This window comes from Miniopterus schreibersii, assembly GCF_964146895.1.
Source record: "Miniopterus schreibersii genome assembly, chromosome: X".
Classification (NCBI taxonomy): Eukaryota; Metazoa; Chordata; class Mammalia; order Chiroptera; family Miniopteridae; genus Miniopterus; species Miniopterus schreibersii.
This window is the reverse complement of record NC_138104.1, coordinates 28,361,361-28,382,023: the sequence shown is the minus strand read 5'-3', so window position 1 is coordinate 28,382,023 and position 20,663 is coordinate 28,361,361. Positions and strand designations below refer to the sequence as shown.

The 20,663-nt window shown below is 40.1% G+C and overlaps 1 long non-coding RNA gene across 1 annotated transcript; it reads right to left on the bottom strand.

The window, feature by feature from the left end:
• Positions 1-15,378: 15,378 nt before the first annotated feature.
• LOC308551307 lies at positions 15,379-20,310 on the bottom strand. Its single transcript, XR_013998005.1, has 3 exons — positions 19,481-20,310; positions 18,381-18,484; positions 15,379-17,337 (listed from the first exon to the last, which is right to left on the bottom strand). It is a non-coding gene; the product is annotated as an uncharacterized lncRNA (long non-coding RNA).
• Between the last annotated feature and the right edge of the window lie 353 nt (positions 20,311-20,663).

Genomic DNA, 20,663 nt, shown 5'->3' with positions numbered 1-20,663 from the left:
CAAAAAGCATTGCCCTGATTGGTCGGAATGAAGCTGCTCCAATTGGTCAGTGAAGATGCTAATGAAAATATACCTGCACAGCTCTGATTGGACAGGGAATGTCTTACCCTATTGGCTGAAATACAATTCCAGGAACTCTTTTATGAGGGTTGGCTCAGCTGGGTAAGACACAGTGTAGGCAAGCAGTTTAGTGCTGGAAGCAGGCTATTTAGCGTAGGCTTCTCCCTGAAGCGTGGCTTTTGTGACAGGCCCGTGTTTAGCAATGACTGCTGTGCTCTGCTTTTTTTAAGAAAATTCTGAGTCCAATTAGACACCAAAAGCTCTTCTTGGCAGGTATTTTCTTTCTCAGGTTGGACATATTAAATGGTGACTGGAGACAAACTGTCTTTAGGAAATAATTCCAAAAAACATAGGTAGATACCCTGCCTCCATGATGTGAACCTTAATTCCACCTCCCACCCTGAAGGCAGGGCCCTCTTAGGACTCACTTCTAAAGAATAGTATAGAAAGATGAATGGAAAACATCACCTTAAATCGGTGATGAAGTTCAATGTCTCCATTGACTCAGTGATGTTATGTGGGTATCATGTCGTCCCAGATGTGATGTGACAAGAATGGCGCTTCAATTCTGTGGTATTCTTTCTCAAAGCTCATAATGTCTCTCTAACCACAAGAAAAAATACAAACTTCCAGACTTCCTCAAGACCGTCAGTGTCATGAAAACAATCTGACAGTTACTCAAAGGTTAAACAAAAACTTAAGATATGATCCAGCAATTCCACTTCTAGGTACACAGCCAAGAGAAGTGAGAACACATGTCTAAATAGAAAGTAGTATATGAATGTATATAGCATCATTATTCATAATAACCAAACGTGGAACCAATCAAGTGTCTACCAATTAAATGAATGGGTAAATAAAATGGTATATTATTTGGCAATAAAAAGGAACGATATACTGCTACATGCTACAATATGTCAGAACCTTGAAAACATGTCAGTGGAAGAAGCCGAATGTACAAAAGACCACATATTGTATCATTTCATATTTATAAAATGTCCAGATAGAGGACATCAGTATGGCTATACCCAAGGAATTACCCCTTTTCACTCAGACTTTCAGAAAGCACTGGTAGTTGGGTTTGGGCCACAGTCCCTCCTCCTCTGCTCCACAATGTTCAAGCTGCAGTTCAGGCTTCTGGCACGAGGTGGCACCAATGAACCTCCATTACAAATTTCTATACAAAGGTGGTTTTCAAAGAGCAAAAACATACCCTTTCTTAAAATCCAGCGTAGGAACCTATGTACAGAATGATTCTAATTATGTCTAAAACAATAATGTAAAAGATGACTGTAAAGTATACCCTGGGGCCTGCATACTGTGAACCACAGTAGAGTGCCTTGGCAGTGAGTGGCCGGCAGGAAAAGAGCAGTGCAGGGCAGGTGGGAGGTGACTGAGAGATGATAGGGCATTGTAGGGGCCTAGACAGCTGTGTCCAGAGTCATGAACAGGGCATGACAGACAGGTGGTGGAAGTAGCACTGGGCATCCTGTACAGGGGTGGAGAAATGGAGTATGAATGCCCTGTTCTCTGGTAAGAACCATCTGTACAGTCCACATTGTACATCAACCTACCCTAAGAAAGAAGATACACCAATGAACGTGATGTAGATTGAGATAAAAAGCTGATGGAACTTCTTTAATATACATGTGGAGTTTCCAAACAGAACTGGCATCATAGTAAAAAAAAAATTCATATCATATTTGTTTACTTTTTACGAAATGTACTCTTCAGTAAAAAAGAATAAAAATGGAGATAGATGTGATGCCACCTGGTGGCCAAATCCAGGATTGCAGCTCTGAGAGTCAGATCAGGCGGCTGAGCAAAGCGGGAGGGAGGGATGGAGGTTGGGAGCTTGACTTTGTAGGTATAGCCAGAGTTTTCTGGATTTTCACTTAACTAGAGAAATCCTTTTATATCCATCACTTTCCTATGACAGAAAAGCCTATTTTATGGGATATCTAAACGAGATTGGAAGTCCAGCTTAGTTCTGAAGTGAGGGTAAAGCTGCAACTGTGAGCATGTATTTAAGGTGGTAGAGCTAGACGGGACATAGAAACACACACATACAGAGTCAAATCAATATTTTTATCTATAGTTATGCACCATATAATGACCTTTCAGTCAATGATGGACTGCATTTACAGCAGTGGTCTCATAATGTTACAATTGAGCTGAAAAATTCCTATCACCTAGTGACGTTGTACAGTTATAGCACAGCACATTACTAACATGTTTGTGGTGATGCTGGTATAAACAAACCTACTGCACTGCCAGTCCTATAAAAGTATAGTATGTACAATTACAGTAGTAGGTTATACCACCAAGGCTTGTGTAAGTGCACTCATGACATTCACACAATGATAACATCACATAATGACGCCTTTCTCAGGACATATCTCTGGCCTTAGGAGGCACATGACCATACACAAAATTTTAAATGACATAGTCTTTAAAATAAAGGAGATTTTCAAGTCTTTTAAGTAAAAAATTTACAAAACTTCATTCAAATACATTTGAAAACAAAGACAAAATGGATACATTTTTAGAAAATTAGAATTTACCCAGATTGAATTCAATAGAGACCAAAAGTCTAAATACGCCAGTTACATAGAAGAAATAGTGAATTAGGCTAAATAAATCTCCATGAAAAAGCACCAGGCTCAGATCTTTCCAGGGTCTCGAGAATTCTAGCAAACCTTTAAAGCTAACATAATCCAAATGCTATTTAAACTACTCCAAAGGCATAGAAAATATGTAAAATGATGAAGTAAGTATAAAACTGATCTAAAAATGCACCAAAAATGAAATTACATACTAACACCATATAAGAATATGAAGGAATGTTCTTAAATAAAATATTATGAAATATAATTGAACACAAAAGTGTTTCAATATCAGGAAATCCAATAATATAATCTAGTGTACTAACAGAGCCAAGGCAACAATTGTATGATCACCTCCATATGCAGAAAGGTATTTAACAATATAACACCCATTTATTATGAAAAACCTCAATAAAATGGGAATTGGTGAATACTTTCTTAACAGGACAATATGCATACACACTTCAGACAAAAAGCTAGCATCCTACTGAATGGAAAAACACTAGAGTTATTACTGCTAAGCACAGATAAGACAAATGCCCACTTATCTCCTCAATATTTGACATTACATGGCAGGTGTCGGGCCATTCAGTTGACAAAATCAAGCAATTAGAAGCAAAGAAAGTGGTAAAATCTCTTTGTATCTATTGATAGTGTGATTACAAATTGGAAACTACCCCCAACTTACTATAAACAAAAGGAGAATTTAGTAAAGTAGCAGGTAAAACTTTTAACTATTAACTATTAAAGGCCTTCATATGTACACACACAAAAAAAACCACAAAAAAAAACAAAAACCCGAAAGAGAAGATATAAAGAAAAAAGGAAACAAGTGGACAAACTTAAGAGGCAATGCCTAAACTTATATAAAGCAAAAAACTAGATTTGAACAAATAGAAAGACATGTGACAGTCTCCGATAAGAAGACTCAAGATACTAAAGATACCGACATGGAGTAAACCAGGCCACAGAGAGGAGATGGCAAAGCTATGGGCAACACCAGCACCTTCCTCATCTGACACCACTGCCAAGGAGCTCTGGGGACAACATTTGCCCGTGAGGGCAAAGCCACCCTTAACACTTCCCTGGAGATGGCTGCTCTGATCTCAGCCTCTCGTCCACCCTGGAATGCCAGCTCCAACACTTGGGACAGGCAACACCCATTGAAATGTGTTTCCTAACATGAATGCCACCTTCTAAAGGACCTAAGCCTGGAGGGAACCATCTGATAAGTCCCCTCTGATCTCCAGTCACCTCTGTAGTGACTCACAGATGGCCCCAGGTACAAAGGAGCTTGGCCTGAGTGTGGACTGAACAGGCTCCATGTCCCAATGGAAAGGAGTCAACTTTCATCTGCATTTTACATCCCAGCAGATGAGCTGATTTGCCATGAGGGGAAAAAGAGAAATCTTGGGCTTATGGGCCTTGTGTAGCATCTGCAATGGGGAGGAGGAACCACCATGGGGTGACAGAGGGCCACAGAGGCAGGAGGCTGGCATCCTGGAAAACTTTCCCTTCCTTAGTTCTCTGGGGGCCTGCCCATGAGGATCATGCAGTCAGTTCCAGGGAGGAAACTAGTGATGGCAGACAGTGACCTGACCCCATAGAACTCCAGGTGGCACACTCAAGGCCCTGGTCAAAGGTGGGGTAGGGTTGGGAGACACCTGGGGTAGCAATAGCAGGGCCATCATGGGAACTCAGAGACAGAGCTATAGCCATGGAGAGGGATCGGCAGGGACTAAGGCCATTATAGGCAAGATGCTACCTCCATCCTTTGCCTGCTCATCGGCTCTGGGATGGTGAAGACTGTCTATTATGAAGGCAACAGCTTTTAAAAAAACTCCTTTTTGTGTGCCCCTTGGGAGCTTCCATCATGGCCCACTGTGCTTTCAGCCTACCCTGGCCACTCCTGGTGGCCCACAGCCTCTGGGCACAAGTACGAGGTGACTTTCCTCAGTCCCTGTGTGGACTGAAATGCCCTTTGGTGGGCCAGTGTCTCCAGTCCACAAGGCCCTTCCAGATCCTGAGTCCTATGCCCGGCCAGTCCCCACACCCATGTTTCTGTCTGACCTCATCAGTACCTCAGGCTGAGACTTGTAATCTGAAGAACTGGCAGCTCGTCCAGGTCACCTGAGAGGACAGAACACGTCAGATGTCCCTTCTGCGTAAGATCATACCTTTATCAGATTCCGTGCTCTCTGGTGGTCTTCTGAGGAGGGTCTCACATGCTTTCTGCAGGCCAGTTACCGCCTTGGGACACTTATATCTATACCCACAGACTATGCCTTCCAGGACCCTGTAGGTGGGACAGGAATGCTTCTTAGCAAGAGCAGTGGGCCATTAAGCACAAGATATTCACTCAATTATTTGCCTAACAAATTAACTTAGTTCATCATGAAAAATAGAATTAATTTTATCAGATGCATGAAAGCCAAAGCAAGCCCACTTTTAAAATGCATATAATATGTACAGTTACTATTTATTGCACAATAAAGACAATTATTTTTTAAAATAAAATCTAGTACTGATGGGTAAGAGCATATCTACAGCAAATGTTGGGTAGTTATTCTTGTCTATTTTTCAGTAATGAAAAGTCAAAGCTATGTAAATGTCTCTAAGTGCACTTTTTAATAAAACGTTAAGTACTTTCAAGGAAATAAAAATAAAGATGCTAATTTCCCTAAATTATGTTATTAATTTAATGAGATACCAATAAAAATACAATTTGTTTTTTTATTGAGTTAATCAAGTTAATTGACAAATTTATTTGGCAGAACAAATAAACTATGAAAAAGAAGTGTTGGTTAATGGAAGGGGCTGGTGGCTGGTCCTACTAGATATTAAAATGTATAATAATAAAGCTTATACAATATAAGAGTGTGGTATTGGCCCACGACTTGACGGACTAATGCAACAGACTGGAAAATACTGACATAGATTAAATTATATTTGGAAGTTTAGAATCTGATTAAGGCAGCATTTCAAATTATTGGAAATATAATGGATAACTTAATAGGTGGTATTGTGGTAGCTACATAAACATATGGTTAAAAAGGCAAAAATGATTCATTCATATATCTTAAATCAGCATATATTCTAAACAGTTCAGATTTAAGTATCACAAGAATCTGGAAGCTATAAGGAGCAAGGAACAGATTCTCTTCTTTAGCCTCCAAAGAGAGCAAGGCCCTGCTAATACCTATAATTTGAAAGTGGAGAAAAATTTCCTAACTATGACCAAAATCATGGAACATAAGAAAAAATACTGATACATTTGACTACATAAAAATAAAAATAACAATTTTGCATGGCAAAATACACGGTAGCCAATGAAAAAGCACTGGGGAAAATATCTGCAACTAAGATCTCTAAAAAAGTGAATTCCCATCTATATACAAGCTTATAAATAAAGAGGCATAGCAAAACCAATAACTCTATCAAAGACATATAAGAACTATAAATAGCAGGAAAAAATGCCACTTGTCTTTAAACATACAAAAATAGGCACAATCTTTCTTTTAATAAGAGAGATGCAATTAAAACTACAGTAAGATACCATTTTAAAATTATTAGATTGACAAAGTTCCAAAGATCTGTCAATACACTCAGTTAGTAAGGATGTTAAGGATGTGAAAGAACATGGGCTTTCATACACTGCACATGGAAATTCAAAATTATATGATCACTGTAACAAGCTTAATAATGGTCCCCAAAGATATCAAGTCCTAATCCCTGGAATCTGTAAATCATACCTTATATGGAAAAAGGGTCTTTGTAGACGTGATTAAGTTAACGATCTTGGAATAGGGATTTTTATCATAGATTATCTGGGTGAGCCCTATATGCAATCACAAGTGTCCTTAAGAGAGAGGCAGAGTGGCAGTTGACACATAGAGAAGACAAAATGACTGTGCAGGCAGCAATTGGAATGATGCAGCCACAAACCAAGGAACGCTAGCAGCCCTCAGAAACTGGAATAAGCAAGATACAGATTCTCCCTGAGAGCTTCCAGAGGGAGCATGGCCCTGCTAACACCTTTATTTGGCTAAGTGAAACTAATTTCAGATTTCCGGCTTCCAGAACTGTGGCTAAATAAATTTCTCTCCTTTTCAACAACTAAGTTTGCGGTAATTTGTTACAGTAGTCATAGGAAAGTAATATAACTACCATGGAAAAGAATTTGATAATATCTAGGAAAATTATATATGCCATTACCCTTTGATTCAGTAATGCAATTTTCATAAATAATATATAGATATGAATGTATATATATGTATTATATATATCTTAAGATATACTGCCTATAACAAAAAGATAATAGATATAGACATAGATATACATATACATACAGATATATGTAGTGCTATTTTTGTTGCAAAAGAATAAAAGAAACCTAAATACAGAGTGGGGCAAAAGTAGCTTTGTAGTTGTAAGTAAGCGAAACAGTTTATTTTTATATTATTATTTATTAAGTATTGTATTGTTTTTCATACTAATAACTGTAAACTTACTTTTGCTCCACCCTGTATATGTCAATAGGAGGTGGATGAATGACTAAACTGTGACAGAGTCACACAACAGTGTATAATCAGAAGGCGCAAAAGAAGAATGGCTCTGGCTGGGTGGCTCAGTTGGTTGGAGCATCATTAGTCTCACACACTAAAGGGTTGTGGGTTCAGCCCGGCTGGGCGTGGCTCAGCGGTTGAGCATCGACCTAGGATCCAGGCGATAGGGGTTCGATTCCCGGTCAGGGCACATGCCTGGGTTGTGGGTTCGATTAGTGACATCATAGTTTCTCTTTCTCTCTCTCTCCTTTCCTCTCTCTGAAATCAATAAAGATATATAAAATAAAAATAAAAATAAAAAAATAAACAAGATACAGACTCTCATATCATAATACCCAAAATGTTCTGGATACAATAAAAAATTCCTGTTCTATCCAATAACTAGGAAAACCTCAGATTGAGAAATGACAACCAACAGACACTAACATTGAAATGACATAGATGTTAGAATTATCTGGATTCAAGGATTTTGAAGTAGCCATCATAAAAGTGTTTCAGTGAGTAATTACAAACATGCTTGAAACAAATGAAAAAACAAAATCTTAGCAGAGAAACAGAAGATATAAAGAAGAATCAATTTGAAATTTTAGAACTGAAACATAATAACTGAAATTAAAAACTCAATGGATAGATTCAACAGCAGAATGGATTATTTTATTTGTGAACTTGAAGACAGAACAATAGAAATGACACAATCGGAACAACAAAGAGAAAAAAGATTAATAAAACAGAAAAAGAACAGTCTCAGGGATCTATGAAACTATAACCAAGGATTTAACATTGTTCTCAGCTTTGTTCTGGAAGGAAAGGAGAAAGCATGCATGCGTGAAAAAGTATTTGAAGAATAATTGCCCATAATCATCAAATCTGGCAAACACCCTAAATCTACATTTTCAAGAAGCTAAGTGAACCCAAAATAGAGCAAACCTAAAGAAATTCATGAAAAGACATATCAAAGCTCATAAAACTGAGGACACATAAAATCTCAGAATCAGAGAGAGAGAAACAATGCACTACCTAAAAGAGAAAAGGAGTATGAAAGACAGCAAATTTCTTGTCAGAGATCAAGTGGTCCAGAAGGAAGTGGCATAACATTTTTCGAGTGCTGAAATAAAGGAAATGTCAACCTCAAATTCTATCTCCAGTTGACTTATTCTCTAGGAATTAATGGTGATAAAAAGACATTCTCAAATAAAGAAAAACTAAGAGAATCTGTCACCAGCAGTTACACTTTAAAGAATAGCCAGAAGAAACAGAAAGGAATTGATAAAAAAAGAAATCTAGGAACATCTGGAAGGGAGAACAAAAGAAAACACAAACATATGTTTAAACATTGTCATTTTCCTCTTGAGATTTCCAAATTCTATTTGATGGTTGAAGCAAAAACATAATGCTGTCTGATGTGGTTCTCAATGTATATAGAGGAAAGTTAAAGACTATATTACTATAAATGATAGATGGTAAAAGAACTTTATTGACCACACAATAGAAAGAGCCTGAGGGTATAGACATTCACCACTGTTTGGGGGACCTATTATTCATGAATGTATGAATCAATGAATTAATGAGAGATATTCTGAGAGAAGGGAACTGTCTATATTCTAAATAGACAGTTAGGAACTGAAGATCACCTTCTTAGGCATTTGGTTATTTGGCCTGAATGATCTTTTTTCTTTCCTTAAAATATACCTTTATTGGGATGCAATGTTTTCCAGATGTTCCAACCTGTGCAAACACCACCTATCACATTTTGTCAGATCCATTCCCTGGTTGTTAGATACTTCTGCTCTAAGGCGAAAGGACTCAAGGCAGCCTAGTAATTATCCTTTGCATCTTTGTTAATCCCTACCTTCAGTGAGCTGCCAGAGAGATAAATTTAGAGAGAAATGAAAGGAGCATTGTGGGTCCAACTGGTAAACCACTGAAGCTACCCCAAAAGGATCCAAAGTGATAGAACCAACTGTGTATGTGGTAATGTGCAAATGACATGATTGAAATCCAGAAATAAACCATCATATCCCAGAGGAACTCCTGTGCAGAGATTGCACTGAACACAGTTGAAAAGGCAAGAGTGTGGACAACAGCAAAATGCACATTTGAGTAACAGATGAAGAGCCCATGTGCCTACAACAGCACAGTTACCCAAGTATAAGGGGGTGTTTGATCAACAAATGCAGTTCTGTTGGGAGGGGGCATAGCATCAGGTTGAACCGTGCAGAAATGATAAGTATGCGAAAGCAACATGTAAAAGATAGTGAAGGTGAATGTTAAATTTTGCCTAAACTTGTCAGAGCAGTATGGTGTTGTGATACAACTCACTGAGCTGATGAAAGGAGGCAACAAAGGAGGAGAAAAGCCCGAGTGACCTCTGGGAGGATGCAGAAATGAAACTGATTGTTAAGTGGAGTGAGTATTCTGGTTAAGAATGCGACTCCAGGAGGCAGGCAGAAACTCACTGGCAGATAGGAGTCCACGGGACCCGGGGTCAGTGAGAAACTATGAGGCTGTATGATTTCCAGACAGTGTGGGGAATCCATTATACATAAGTCCTTCCTTTTGATGTCTGCTTCCTCCTTGAATGAATGTTTAGAAAGCTGAGCATCAACTCAGGGTGACTACTGTTGTCACTCCTGGTTCTTCCCTGCCCCCGTGGACCATTGACAGATGTGTAGGGCACCTTCCTTCTTATCAACATTGGTGTCAGTTCAGTGTGTAAATGAACTAGGTAGTGTCCCATGGGAGCAAATGTGTCCTTCCCTCAATTGTTCCTAACCCTGGACAGCCTAAGACCCCTGGGGTGTCCAATTAGTTATGTCCAATCAGTTACCTCTGAGCCCTGTCTGCTGACCTGGGAGCCCCACTACTGACTCCAGTCAGGCTGCACGCCCTGTTCCCTCCCTCCCATCCAGCCCCCATTAGTCCTGCCCGCTGTATCAGGCCCAGCTCCTCTTTGAGGAATCTAAGACAACTCCAGTGAGGCCTTCCTCCTCTTTATAAATTAGGGAGGTTCTACAGAGGTCACCATAACTTCCACAAAGACCTGGGCCATGTGAAACCATTACCGTGAACTCTGTAGCCCCTGAGCCACTGGAGGTGTGAAGAGTGATGGATGCTCAGCGAACACCCGTTTGACGATGCAGGCCATGGCAGGGGAAGGGACTCACCCTGGGATGGCTCAGGCATTAGGACCTGTAAGAGCTTCTGAAATGTCACTACTGTCTCCCTCCCTGCAGACCCTCAGTCACCTCTTCCTGGAGCTTCAAGTAGGCTCCAGACTCCAGGTTCCAAGCATTCCTGATGTGAGTACAGAGGGTGCCAATGGAGGACAGAAAAAGCACAATTATTCAATAGAAAAAGGTAAGGACTTTTCCCTCAGCCCAACTCCTTTATACTGCATATCAGAGATGGCACCAAATTTCCTGTGTAATTTACATGAGTGGTGATGGTTCCCTTCTTCTTCCATTCCAAAATACTCACTAAAATATAATAATTCTATTGAGATTAAGAAACATCATCCCTGTTAAAGATCAGAAGAATTGGGATGGGAAGAAAGCAAACTTTGGTGTTGTGGGGGATGCACCAAATACTGTGCTGGGATCTTGATGAAGTTTTCCCTTTGAACCTCTCACAATGCTCCCTTGAGTGTAAGGGCCAGGATAAATACATACATATATATATATATATAAATTATTTAACAGTTTATATATATAGCTAGGCCCTATATATAATAATCACAATATGTTATATATAATTAAAATAAATATAGCATATTATATATTATAATCTATATAAATATATATTAGCAAACTGAAGAATAACAGTGTGTGTATATTGTATATAGTGAAAACTTGCAAAACAATATTATATTTTGTTTAGGGAAGCTAAGAGACTAGATCTTAAAAATTCTCATCACAAGAAAAATATTATAGCTATGTATGGTGACGGATGTTAACTAGACTCATGGTAATCATTTTGCAATATATACAAATGTTGAATCATTATGTTCTACAGCTGAAACTAATATGTCAATTATATCTTATTTAAAAAGAGAGACAATGTACATTGAAAAAGCTATATAAATCCCCAACAAACACTTGGAAACATATCAAAACAAATAAAACGAAAAGAATAATAGTCAATCAGGAAACTAATACATTATAATGTAGAATATGGTCTCCTTATACAAAAGAACATATATATCAACATGGGTTTATAGATGTGTGATTAAATATGTTAGTGTATTACATACAGAGATAATAATCTGGAGAATAGGTATCAATAAATTAACAAAAACTACCATTGTATTATATAGGGGGAGAAGGGATAAGCAGAATAATTTTAACTTCTAATACACATTTTGATATTGTTTGATATGTCTTAACAAAAGAATTTACTGGTAATGTGGCAAATACTGAAAGGTAGGGAGGGGATGGTGGGGGGGAAGCGGGGGGAGGTCTGGCCTGAAGGCCATTGGCACACATTCTTGAGCAAAACAAAGGAGTATTCATTGAGTCTGAAACAGAGAAAGATATTACCACACAAGGTAACAAGCTTGACACAGGCTGTGTGTGGGCCCTTCATCTCTTGGTAAGGAAGTGTTCAGGCCCAAGGTCCATTCTTGTTTGGCTGAATGGGGTTTGAAAGACTATGCCCGAGTCTTCCTTTCCCAAAAGGCAGGAATATAGCAGGATCGCCACAGCATGTAGAAAATTTCAGAAAGCTTTGGCCTATCCTATGGAATTCATACACCTCCCTCCGGCCCTCCCATGACCTCACCCTTGCCAGGACCCTCCTGGAAGAGGCTTTTGCTCCTGCAATTCTAACTCTGATCATCAGGTGGCATCTTTCTCCATTTTCTACAGGTTATTCCCAATGAAAAGGCATAATTTTTATAAACAGAAAATGTTTTCCTCAAAGCAAATTATGAAATAATAAGTACTGAGTGATCACAACTCTCTTTGAAAAAATCATATTTATAAAAAGATTGAGAGAACAATCTTTTCTGCGTATTCCTGCATCTATACCTCATTAATTGATCAATGCGTGCTGGGTACTTATTGTGTGCCAGGCACTGTCATGTCAGTGCAATTCCATACCTGCATCCTGCACCTTGCTTCTTGACCTCTAGACCTGAAATTTGAAACACTCACAGGGAGCAAGATGGATGTTAGTGTCCATCCCATAGTGTATGATACAAAATGGACTCCATTCCAAGCAAGTTTAGTCCTCCTGAGTCCTGGAGATTCAGCATCTAAGCAGAAAATCATGTGGTTGAAAAGGGAGAACTTGAACCTTGGGAAACTGCTGCCCCTGTAACCCACCCCTCCCTCCTCTTGCATAGTGCTAACAGGCTCCTACCTTCTCTTCACAGGTCCTCACTCACAGATAGTGAAGGAAAAGGTAACCCTTGTCAGGTTTCAATGTTGTTTCTTCTCATGGCAGGAACTACCCATAGATTTTACTTTTTACTTTTGCCCTTTGCTAGGTCACAATGGTGGATTTCTGAACTGATTTTGTGCCTACCTTATCCCTAGAGGGAGGTCACTCCTACTTAGTATTCTGAGGTGACCGAGTTTCTGCTTCATGTTAAAACCTCCCCTCTCAGTTGGAGGGGCCTGGACCCAGATACACAGGAGACAGACAGAAAGGAGTAGAGCCAGAGTCTCAAAGACAAGTTTAGGACTAGGACCCTCATACAAACATCTAATTCTCCTGACTTAGTGAAATGCTTTGCACAGATTTCTCACATCATATTCACCTCCCCTCAGGGTTCCTCTTAGATAGTCTGTGGGGAAAGAGGCATCCTCATGCATTGCTGGAGACAATGTAAAATCCCTGAGGAGGAGATTTGACATTATCTAGTAAAATTACATAAGTATTCTTGGAACCAGAAATCACTCTTCTGACAATCTATCCCAAAGAAACAATGCAAAAAGACAAAAGGGCATAAGCACAAAACTATTCCTTGCAGAACAATTCATAACAGCAGACTAGAAACACCACAGATATCTACAAGGGACTAGCTGAATAATTTAAGATATGTCTGCATCCTAGAGTACTATGCAGGTTTAAAATGAGGACTCCCTCTCTAGACTACCAGGTAGTAATCTCCAAGATACACTGTTCAGTGAAAAATAAGGTGAAGGAAAGTATGTAGAGCTGCTCCTGTCCAATACAGTAGCCACTCGCCATACAGGGCATTTACATTTAATGAATCAAATGTAAATAAAATTGTAAACTCAATTCCTCACTAGCACTCACCTGATTTTATATTGGGCAGCGCAGATGCAGAATGTTTTCATTTCCACAGAAATTTCTATTAGACTGCACTGGTGTAGAATATGCTTCCTTTTACCTATAAACAGAACTTAAAACTAATATACATGCTATACTCGCTTATATTTTCAGAAGCTGGAAGGATAAACAAAAACTGATAAAAGTGGTTACCTATAAAGGGACAGAGTGAACAGCCTATAATGGAAGCCAATGATGTATATATTCTCTTAAAAATACAGAATAGAACGTCCAGTTTCCGGTCCTGCATGTAAGAAGTTGGAAGTTGACAATCCATTTTAACAAATTTAAAAGTTGAATCAAATATTGCTTTGTATTTTCGTCTTTACAAGGATAAATAGTCCAGAATCCAATTATTTAAAAAATTCTACTGCAGACACATTGGGATAGCTGGCTCTGTGATCTTAGAAGTTTGAAAGAAACCCTCTGTGCTTCAGTTTCCTCTTCTGTAACATGGGGAAAACAATTGTCCCTACTTCATGGGTTGTGGCTTTGAGAACTGAGTTAATACATGAAAACACTGAGAACACTGCTAGGCACACAGCAATCACTCAAAAACTGCTAGCTGCTTTAAAAAATAGAATGTGAGATTTTTATAATTGTATAGTTTGCATGTATGTTTAAAAGCTTAAGTCTTACAACTGAGAACTATTCATTAAATGGTGTATGTTTTAAATCGCTAATTTTTATGATAACCACTGTTGGATACCTAAGTAATTATCATGAGAACATCTTTAAGACATTTGAACCAACTGATCTCAGGAATCACCACCACCATTTCTGCACATGGCTGAACAAAAAGGCAAGGGCCTATCCAGGACCTTGGCTTCTCCTCATGTTCCTTTATGCACAGCCACTGCAGGTGCCCTACCTCCAGCACACCGTCCTGGGACACCCCTGTCCTCTGCACACAGCTGCAGCACTGGGCCAACCCACCCTCACCCTTCACCTGGAGTGTGCAAGTTTCTCCTAATGGTTATCCCCACAGCTATCTTGTCCCTGTCCAGTCCATTCTCCATAGAGCAGCCAGAGTCACCTTCTCAGAACATGAATCAGAGCATGTCATGCCCACACTCAACCCTCCACCCTCAGAATAAACTCCTTGCATGGCCCAAATGATGTAGCTCCTGTCTACCCTTTGACCTCCTTTCCTACCATCTGCACTTTGCCAGGCGCCAGCCACTACAGCTTGTCGTCTTCTCCTGGAACAACTGGCACCACACACATAGCAGGGCCACTGACCCAAACACCTGTCCAGGCCTGTTTCCCTCTTGTCATGAAGGACTCAGCTCAAATGTCACTTCGTGAGAAAGATCTTCACTGACAACTCCATCTATAATAATCCCTCTCCCCATCATTTTCTACCCTATCTATGTTTCCTTTCTTCAAAGCACACATCCCCATATGGAACTGCCATGCTTATTGATGTGTTTACCTGCTTATTGCCTGTTTTCCCAAACTAGAATGGAACTCCAGGGTCCCTACACGTCTCGTTCTCTGTGCTGTGTCCCCAGTGCCTAGGTTCAGTGTTTCACATATGAATCTGTGACTTAATATTACATAAATGAATGAATTGATACCTAGTTGATGACAGAAGCAGACAAAGACATTTAAATCTGAGTTGTAGAAGTTCACAAGGAAATTAGACATCAAAGGACTGACAATTTTAAGAAGTATTTGTTGCAAATTCAGAGCAGTGCTTTTTTAACCTGGGTGAGTATTAAAAACAACTAGAGATATTACTCAAAATGTAGATACCTCCTCCCCACCTTCCTGGTTCTGATTCAGCAGACCTAGAGTGGACCCAGGAATCTGGAATTTTGACAAGCACTCCCTGATTTTTTTTTTTTTTTAGTTAATCCTCACCTGAGGATATGTTTTCCATTGATTTTTAGAGAGAATGGAGGGGGGGTAGGAAAAGGGAGAAAGACAGAAAGAGAGAGAGAGACAGACACATCAATTGGTTGCCTCCGCCAGGTGCCCTTGACTAGGAATCAAACCCTCTACCGTTCGGTGCTTGGGACAACACTCTAACCACTGAGCCACACTGGCCAGGGCCTTGCTGATGATTTTCTTTATTTTTTATTTCTTTATTTTTATTTTTTTTTTATATCTTTATTGAGTTCAGAGGGAGAGAGAGAGACAGAAACATCAATGATGAGAGAGTCATTGATCGGCTGCCTCTTGCACATCCCTTGCTGGGGATTGAGCCCGCAACCTGGGCATGTGCCCTGACTGGGAATCGAACCGTGATCTCTTGGATCCTAGGTCGATGCTCAACCCCTGAGCCATGCCTGGCCAGGCTTTGCTGACCATTTTAATGAAGTGTTCTGCGGACCACCCTTGGAGAAATCCTGACTTGAACAGCTGACATTTGTGTAGCATTAATTTACTGTCTACCATGCTGAGTTCTACAGTATCTGAGGTGTCTCTGTTAATGTAATTATTCAAAAGAGCACTGATCCTTCCCTTCCACAGCTTGCTTTTCTACCTGGATCACGCCTAAGCTCCACAATGTTCCTGGTGATCAGCAGCATTGGGGGTTGTTATCCTGTTGGATAGAAGACACTGGAGGAAAAGGTCGTGACTTACCTGAAGTGTCCCCATGACGGGACTCCTCACTCTTGCTCCAGGAACCTGTCTAGTACACTCTACATCACACTTGGTTCTTCTCTATCAGCTCCTATTTCTGGGGCTCAGAGTCCACACCCTTCTCTCGTGCTCCACAAGAAGGGAGAGTCAGGAGATATGACAGCACATGGGACAGAGAGGAACGTGAGAGGATGGGAAAGCACATGAAATGCTGGGAAAAGGGTGAGGATGTGCTCCCTGTCCCCACTCAGTTCACTGGAAGCTGTGCAACGATGCTTTGTGTCTTCCCAGCTGATCACACACCCCTTCCCTCACAGCAGTGACAGTGAAGCTCACACATCGTGGAAATGTGGGCTCATCCCTGCTTGCTGTCACATGTTCCAGTGTTCTCTCTGGTAGTCATGCTATGATTCTAATCAGTGTGAGAGGTAAAACACTGTCAGAATGAAGGAGGTAAAGTGGGGATGGAGAAACAAAACTTGGTGAGGGCATATTAGGTGCCACACATTATAGGTTGTTATTTTCAGACTTTGGTTCTTCAGTTCCTCAAAGTGATGCTCTGAGGTGGGCATCATTACTTCTTTTCTACAAATTTAGTGATAACCTCAGAGAGCAAAGTACATTTTCAAAGAATTCTAAGGGGGTATCAAATGGATACAGCAGCCAATATGAAGGCACTTTTATTGGCCAATTCTGTGACAATTTGAGCATCAGAATAAATAATTATAGTGTCAGATGATAACCCTTAGAGTAAAATAGGAATCTATGAGTCATAATGATATAAATAAAAAATAAATAAATAGGGAGAAGAGAAAGCTTTACCTCCATTCAAATTTCAATTAATAAACCTGGAAAGAACGAGAAAATTAGAAAAGCAATATTTGACAACAATCACAGTAATAGGTGATTCAGGCTAGAATTATAAAATGATGCTCAATCTGTGTCAAACCCCACTGCAGTCAGGAGTCACCATGGTAACCATACTGGCCAAGTGAAGCTGGAAAAAAACCACTACTGTTACTTAGTTCCTATTATGTGCTAGGAAGTGAATAGGACTGACATGATTACAGTGATTCAACTCATGTATTCCTCTTAATAATGACTCCTCGCAGCTTCAGCAATCTACACACATACAAACATACTTACTAATATATGTACATGCTGTCTTCTTCTGTTTGTCTCACCATCCAAGAACCCAGGAATGCACTGAGGTGGATTTGCTGGGAGACAAAAACGAAAAACCCCATAATTCAACTGGTTCAATTCTAACCCCACACATAAAGTTGAAAGTTACTGTATTTTCTTTTAGTGATCGATTTTTCTGGAAGTGACCTGTAGAATTTTCAAGGTGACATTTTTCTCCCTAGTATCAGTATATGGCCAATAATGCCTAGAAGCTTATATAGAAACATGGTCAAATTTATATTGTGCATCAAGTAGCTTTTCCATCCTAGAATAGCCTGTGCTTTTGACCAAAAAGACCATGCAATGGTTATCATTAAACATTTGGTTGTTGACAGTTCAGTGAAAATAGAATAATTGGGAATTGTATTTACAAATAATGGCTTTTACAATAGCATCAAAATGTGTGAAATACTTATGGATAATCTTTCTACAGATATGCAAAGTCTGTTCATCGAAAACTACAAAACACTGCTCAGAAAAAAAATTAAAAATCTAGATAAATAGAGAGAAAACTATCTTTGTGGTTCGGAAGACTCTATATTGTTAAGATATCACTTCCTCCAAAATTGATCTATATAGTTGATGCAATCCCAATAAGTATCCTAGCAAATATTTTTTTAAAGAAATCAACGGGCCAATTCTAAAGTTCACGTAGAAATGTAGAGGACCTAGACTATGAAAAATAACTTTGAAAAAGAAAAATAACATTGGAGGGTGAATACTCCCAAATTTGAAGACTCATTATAAACCTACCATAATCAAGATAGTGTGATATTATAAATTAAAGCTAAAATTTGATACCATTACACCCTCATGAGAATTGCTAAAATTAAAAAGACCGGCCATACCAAGCATTGTCAAGGTTGTGGAGGACAAAACTCATATGCTGCTGGTAGTGATGAAACATGCTACAGCCAGTCTGGCAGTTTCTTAACAACGGCAATCTTATATCTACCATCTGATTCAACCACTGCACCCCTAAGAATTTACCCTCGAGCCCAGCTGGGCGTGGCTCAGTGGGTTGAGCATCGACCTAGGATCCTGGCGATCACGTTGGATTCCCCGTCAGGGCACATACCCAGGTTGCGGGCTCCATCCCCAGCAGGGGGCGTGCAGGCGGCAGCCGATCAATGACTCTCTCATCATTGATGTTTCGGTCTCTCTCCCTCTTCTTTCCTCTCCCTGAAATCAATAAAAGATATATTAAACAAAAAGAAGAAGAAAAAAAGAATTTACCCTCGAGAAAGAAAGTGTATGCCCATGCAAAAACTTATACACCAATGTTCATTAGAGCTTTCATTTAAAAAAAAAACCACAACAAGTTTTGAACAAATTATAGCATGTCCATATAGTGGGATAATACTCATCAATAACAAAGAATGAACTATTGATACACGTAAAAAGATGCATAAATCTAAATAGGCTGAATGAAAGAAGCCAGACCAAAATGAACAAAACAAAAAAAGTGTGATTCTATTTAAATAAAATTCTAGGACACAAAAACTAATCTACAGTGAGAGATCAGTGGTCGCCTGGGTACAGAGCAGGGCAAGGGGTAGGGAAGCCAGGTAATAAAGAATTGAAACTGTTATGTACTGGAAAAGTAAACAACTATGTTTAAAAGTATCTGGTTATTTTAGGAGATAATGGCTGGGTATCAGCATAATGACATGCTAAAGTAATTAATACTTAAAATTTTCTTATAACTGACATTTTAAGCTAACATTTGGAAAATTCCAGTCTTCATAAATTTTTTTTATTATACAATGGATTAAAATGTACCAACCAAGGAAGAAACTATATAACAATCTCAAATTTCTAAGAAGACTTTCTAACCAAATGCGTATTTCAACACCCATCTAAAATGAAACATGGAAATCATTGAGTAATATTATCCAATGAGAACAATTTGGTATATTTATTACAAATGCATGTTAAAGATCACATTCGTTCCTCAGGTGGACAATTGATAACCTTCAGACAAAGCAGGGCATGTTTAAGATGGGCCTCGGGGCTACTTGCAAACCACGTAGCTACTGATGGAATGACATTCCACCGGGTAAACCTCTTTCCCACTCCACCCCCATGAGATCAAAGCAGCTTCTCTACTTTGAGGCTGGTTTGTGAACCTCAAAGGAACAATTCCACTATATGCTTTTATCAGATCTATGAACTTACTGAAGTCAGGTGCCCTGTCTCATTACTGATGTGAAGTCTTGGGGTCTCCTGAGGACCGCCGCTGCCCTTGAACCTGGAGTAGAAGCCTCAGCAGCCATCCCGACACAGATTCTCAGAACCCAGCTCCTTTAGACACCTGATAGGAGCTTGGCCGCTAGCATGAGGAGCTGCATGGGGAGAGGCAGATCCGGCATGAGGATGCTTTACTGTTGCAATTATGTGTCTGACATGCTAGGTACTGCGTTAGTGACAAGGACGCTAATACCAGTGGGCACTGATCCTAACAACCAGATGTTACAATGGGCTTCTCAGGGGCCTTTTCTCCTTCCCCCACCTATGCCGTAACAACAAAATTGAAAAGGAATAAGCAGCGGCCTGAATTCATACAGGCATCATGATCCCGCAATAACCACAGGGCCGAGGGCTTACTCACGTGTCATCACTGCATGTTCGGAGTGATCCTGTGGGTTAAGCATTCTTATTATCCCCGGTTCCCACAGGGGGAAGCTGGGGCACAGAGAGAGTCCTTACCTGTCTTACTGCCTGCACCAGTACCTTTCGAAGGAAAGTAGCTGCAGGACACCCCTGGGGCAGGACACACACTCACTGGTGCCTGGTGGAACCACAGTGGCTTTACCTACGAGGCCACCGAGGAACCGAACCCCAAAGCCGGAAAGAGGCGACTTAGATCTGGACTCCTTTGTCTCCCCACATCCCAGGGCGGCTCAACTCCCACCCACGGGAACCCACACCCTCAGCTGGGTCCCAAACACCTGAAGGCTGAACCTGCTTTTCGGCCAGGCCGGGTCTGTCTCCTTTAAAAAGTCGTCACAGTCGCCCTGTTGACGTCAGGTTTCTATGGCAACCAGGATGCGAAGCCTAGCTCTTCACACCAGAAATGCCTTCGCACATCCTTCCACCTCCTGGCCCTTAGCTCAAAGCAAAACACCTTTACTCTTCAGGTCGCTAGGAGAGAAAGCATACTAATTAGAGGCACTAGACTGGGAGCCAGGCAATTGGTGGCACTCTGCCCAGTTTGTTGAAACATGAGTCTGTTGTCAAGAATTTTTTTTTTTTTTTTAATGGGACAGTGGCCCTGGCTGGTGTGGCTGTTGATTGAACATCCTCCCATGGACTGAAAGGTCCCGGGTTGGATTCCTAGTCAGGGCACCTGCCCCGGTTG